The sequence below is a fragment of the Eleginops maclovinus genome, chromosome 8 (genome assembly GCF_036324505.1).
Source record: "Eleginops maclovinus isolate JMC-PN-2008 ecotype Puerto Natales chromosome 8, JC_Emac_rtc_rv5, whole genome shotgun sequence".
In the NCBI taxonomy this organism is placed as follows: domain Eukaryota; kingdom Metazoa; phylum Chordata; class Actinopteri; order Perciformes; family Eleginopidae; genus Eleginops; species Eleginops maclovinus.
In genome coordinates this window covers 6396368-6402367 of record NC_086356.1, presented here as the reverse complement: position 1 = coordinate 6402367, position 6000 = coordinate 6396368, and positions in this window count along the sequence as shown.

The following is a 6000-nucleotide window of genomic DNA, read 5'->3' as shown; positions in this document are numbered from 1 at the left end:
AAAGATTTGAGAAGCACTTTGCTGCCACCTCCCTCTGAAATCATCAATATTTAATTAAAACCAGGATGCTTCTGAGAGCTGCATCATCTGAGAGCTCAATTGTTCACGTAAATCAAATATACAGTATATTGAACCCAGGATGTTTCGAGAATAATATAAGAGTATCAGGGAAAAATAGGGAAATAAAGTGAAGGATATAATACTTGGAATATGGATGAAAACAGGTGAATCAGATCACATTGCACGAGACACAAAGGCAATGCAACTACTGGCAGCTTGAGAATATTCTATCACAGTGCTGCATGACAGAATAACATTTCCTCAGCCATATATGTCAGGTTCAGCCCAAAGGAGTGGCCCTGTTTCCTTTCCACTCGTCCAGATCTTTTTTTATCCAGAGGCATTTAAATCATTCAGACGGATCCAGAAGGGAAAACAGGGTAGCAGATGTAGCTGCTCCTGCAGGAATCTTCTGAACGCCAAGCCTGGGGGCGTTTTTCGGCCATCCTCTCCCTCAAATGTAATATCAAAAGTGATTTTGGTCGACTGCTCAGCCTGAGTAGCATAGTTTATGTTTTAAAACACTCTGCATTATAACAACTTGTAATTAATTTTGTAGTTTTGGACATCATTCCTGTTTAAAAAGATAAAAAAATCAAACAAAGTTGTTTCAGGAATATGGCATATTACATCAGTAAAGAAAAAACATTAGCAATCAGACGTGAAAAGGAGTGAGTGAGTTGAGTGACTTTGGATACATTATCAAACCATTTTATTTGTAACTTAAAATCATAACTGAGAACAGAAAAATGAAGTCTGTAATAATCCTTTGCTGGACAGGAAATGTGTGTGTACATACAGGCAAAAGTTGATTCAGGAAGTTGGCAGTGTTAGCCAAGTTACTTGAAATACGTTAACAATTAATCGTTGAACATGACTTAGTTGATATCTTCAGTAATTTCTTAAATTATTTTCATTTTGGTTCATCACATATTTAGTATGTGTAGAAATAAAGGCTAAAAAAAGCCAGCATGTTTGTCCTTTGAGCATAACCAAAAGATCCTGTGTTTACCTGTGGCTAACGTTAGCAAGCTAGCTTAGAACAGAAAACGGCTATGTCCAAAATAACTCAACACTACGTGCTTACTATTTTCTATTCTACTATTTAAGTTACATGTATATTTAGTGTGGGAAAACGGTTCAAATGTGCCACTTTCACCTTAGCGGGAGATGTTAGCTCCCTGCGCCAAGCTAAAGTCGATATTGACAAACTGATATAACCCAATCAACCCAAGAGAAACTGTGAACCAAAAAGCCCCACATTGTCAAAAATATTGAGCATAACTTCCACCGGTAACTGCAATGTATTATCTTGACCTTTGTCGTATTTTTAGCATTGTCAGATTTCAGCAATTAACTCCAAAAATAGGATAGCAATAATCAAATTGCATGGATATAAATACACGTGTGTCTTTATTCTGTAGATACTCACTCAAGTGCTGTCATGCATGGAGAACACAAACATCACCTATCTCTCTGGTGAGTATAAAAAGCACGCAGGCATTGAGCTGCACAAATCTTGCTGTCGGCTTGGCAGGAAAAGAGGTTGACGGGTTTGACAGGCCTGTGGTCAAAAGCTTTCTGATCTCAGACTTGTGAGGCAACCAATTCACAGGTTGCTCAGCACTGTCTAATAAACTAAGGTATCAAAGCCAGGCACTGACCCATTTGTGTCAGAATAGACTTGTACTCGGAGAAGGAAAAACAACACGAGACCCTTATTTAACATTTATGAGTTAACCTGAAAATGACAAGGTCTTCTGCAGGCTCAGCCATTTCCTCATCCAGGCTAGGTTGAAGAATAGATATGTGAGAGGTACATGATTCTAGCATCCTGTCTTCATCTTTCCTTTGAACACACAACAGTGTACATTTCCACTATTGAATTATTGTGATAGAACGAAGTAGTTATTAATAATGCAGGAAGATGGACACCATTGTCTACTCTTATCTTTTTTTAATATACATTTGTATTTATTAATAGTTGAGAGAGATTTAGACTTAGAGTTATGACTGCTTGACTTTCAATTTCAGTATCTCTGCCATTGACTGCTGCCATTGATTTGATGGAGTCTACTAAGGCTTTGGGGCTTAATAGCACTTAGTTTATTATTGTTACTTTTCTTCCCGCTAGTGTTTATGTTTATGAAGCCTGTTCACTTTGATAGCCATTAAAGAGCAATTTCTTTATCATCTCTTTTAAAATGACACAGTCCATTATCTGCACTGCACAGTGTTTGAGTATCCTACTGTGGTGGCAGCATCTGAGCAGTATATCAACCATATTAGTTATGTAATTCTGCCCTCAAGCATGCAAACCCTTTAAAACTTGCTTATTTGCTTGGGTTCTTGTGAAAGAGGCTGCAGTTTACAAGTTGGCATTTCTGGCATCCAAAGGCTGTTGCTGTCTCATTTCTGTGCCAGAGATGCCCTGAGCCAGAGTGGGAAGGTCACTTGAGTGGATAATTATGTCCCTACAATAACAAGTCTGCTATCCTGTACTGCTTTCAACAAAAATCCTACTTTTACAGTGCATGCATACGCTTGGACACTTCAGCTAAGAGATATTTGTACATCTAAGAGAGTTAAACAATATCCAAGCTTGTGTTGCCTTAAAAGTATTCCTCAATCTTAGAAGTATGGCTGTTGGGATTGTAATGTCAGTATCCCAGTCAATCCACCACTTTGTTGCAGACCAATTAAAAATTCAATAGACTGGCATGAAATGATGCTACAATATTCATACATCCTAGAGGATAAATCCCTTTCCCTTTTGCACCACATTTGGTTGACAGTTGGAGTTTCAACAGCTGTTGGACGGATTGCCATGACGCTTCCTACATATCAGCGCTTACTTGTGAGCCAATGATGACAGAATGATTTTTGGATGTTAACAAAGAGGGAAAACTCCAAGCAATTAAGTAAAGATTTGAGAAAAAGGCCAGACATATTATGTAGCCTAGGGTGTTTTCTTCTTCTGTTTTGTTGATGTCCTATATTTTTCAAGAATAAGTGGAGCAGGGTGGACCCACATGCAGGACACAAAAGCACTTTATTTAAGGCTACATTTGAAAGGCAAGGCAAGGACAAACTGAACAGAACAGAACTTCCCTTCATGACAAACAACAACATACGAGGACCTGGTAGAGGCTAACAGAAAAGCAGGACTTAAATACAAGCTTGAGCTGATGAGGGGATAGATGGCAGGTGTGCGGGAGGTCATGTGATTTCAAGGCTGATGAGTAACAGATGAAACTAATGAGGCCAGGACAGACAATCAAACAGGTGGGAAAAACACAGGAATAAAACAGGAAATGCACCAACCATGACCATTAAAATGCAACATAGAAATCGAGGAGGGGATCAGCGTTGGACAAAAAGTGAGAATTTAACCCATAATGGTAAAAACATTCAGTTACAAGCCAGAAAATATACACTTGCTAAGCTTTGCTTTGCAATGATTCTCTTCCTCAACAATAACCACTTCATTTAAAGGTCACTCACTCTAGGTACAAAGCCCTCCTGCTGTCTAAAAGATGACAGCGACATGATTAGAATACTAAAGGATTAAAATACACCTGTGTCTATGGAAAAGTGGATAGATTGTTATCCTAACTGCAGGAATGACAATCAGCTCAGCGGGTTTAGCATAGATGAGTTTATGGCTGAAAGTTTCTGTTCCATTATTTTAATGCAGGGGATTGCAGGGATTTTGGGATAACGGGACAGAGCTAAGGAAAAGGTGTTTCATCATGTCATCTGTCCATTTACAAAAGAAGAGCACAGAATCCAAACTTATCTATCTCTAGTATTGTCTCCTATGTCTTTACGAAAAATGATACATAGTGCACTAAGAAAGCTATTTCGGTTTTTCAGTGTTTTCAGTTATGTTTATTGGCTTGTAAGTCAAGGTTTTGCTTCATCATCTGTCCATTTTTTAATTGTAATCCAACTCTGATCCCCATTTCCATTCCAATTGTGCACAATACAGTACAGTAGATAAACAACACACTTGAGTGATTTTAGTGGCATGTTGGCAGTTTGAAGTATACTTCATGCAGTCAATTAACGAGTGTGACACACACACATTAAACAAGGCTGGGACGGATATAAAGAGGCCCCATTATGCTTTTGGGGGTTTCCCTTTCTTTTAGAGAGTTAAATATATTTGTGCATGTAAATGGTCTGCAAAGGCTCAAGTCCCAACGTTCATATCAAAGGGAGTTTATCTCCCACACACCCCGTGGATTGCGTTCCGACAATTTGTACGGAATAGGCTCAGGAGCGGTTGACCAATCACAACAGAGCCTCAAGTTAACACATCAGTGCAGACTTGGCTCTGGTTTCAGACAGAGGGTGAAAAGAAGTGCTGCAGAAATGAGAAAAATAAAGACCCTTTTGAACATTAAAGCATGAGAACATGTCACAGTAGAGGCATAGAATACAATGAGCAATAACACCAGCTGCAGGAGTGCTATGCTTTAGCTGACTTGACCTTTGAACTTCCTTCAGAGGAATGCCAGCCTAAATAGATTTTTGACGCAGGAATCAATAAAGTAAATCACTTTGCCTCGTTATGTTCCGCATGAAAGCAAACAAACTAAAACAAAGATACATACATGCTTTGGATTGTGGCTATTTGTATATGCTGGTGACATGTCATCTTACTGTTAGTAACCCTGGATGTTTTTTTTAATTGTCTAAATGCATGAAACCGGAGACAGTGCGGCTGGTATTGAGGTCTGTGCGATTGCAAATGAGTGTTGTAGCTTCTACAGTTCATAAAGCACCTGGAGTCCACCACCAGCCGGAGAACATATTAGAGGAAGAGAGAGAGTATGGACTCCCATTTCACTGCAAATAAATGCTATTGAATTTCACACAAGCACTTATGTGGAGTGTGGATGGATGGAATTGCATTTGAGAGCAAAGACACATGTCCCACGAGTACCGTGTAATCTACTTGAATCCACGAGGCGCCTTTTTGCAATAATGGAATTCATGTGTGGCTCTCACTTAAGTGAAAAATAGTCAGTTTCAGCATTCTTCCCTTCAAATTATTGAATGAGTTGAATTGAGTCTAAAGATGTTTGCTTTGATAACCAGCTAAATCTCATTGAAAACCTGAAGAGATATTGAAGTTCTCCACTGGGGTCGAACACGTTGATCTTATCTTTCTATCTTATTCAGACCAGATTGCATTCAGTCAACAGTAAGCATTGATGAAAGAGTGATGTCATATATTGACCGAACATGTTTGGGTATTAGATTTTTTGACTATTTAAAAGGACCACACACAACCACAGCAAATCCTCTATTATTTGAACTCAAAAGCAAAATATGGACTCCAACCAATGTAGGGACATTGGGTTTGGGGAAATGGGACAGGAAACACTTCGAGTATAAGAAATTGCTTGTAAAAGGCATATGTGTGGATTAAATACTGGGGCTTAAAGAAAATGTTGGACATTTTTACACTGCTCTGAACATCTGTTTTGAAAAAGTCTTTACAAGAATGTATACCAACAAATAACTAGGTCAACAGTTATGGAAAAGCAACTCAACAACTTTGTGGAATGTATTTTTTTTTGTTATATTGCCTTTCAGACCTACAAAAGGTTCTTTTATGGCAGTCTTTTTTATTCCTTAGAGCTTTGAACATCAATTATTGACTGCTCCTCAGATGCAAGACATGCGTTGTGGACGGCCACAAGCACATTAAAGCAAAGTATAGATTTCTACATCGATGTGTACGGTATCCCTTACTCCCGATGGTAAGAAGAGGAATGTGTGAACGTGAAGGCAATACAGACTCATTTGCTGTTTTCTCAAACATCTGCTACCACTGCAGGGCCCCCATCTGGGACTGAAAATCGTGTATGTGATGTAGATGAAAACATGCAATCTAGGGCTTATTTCTGTTGGTTGTATGACCTATTT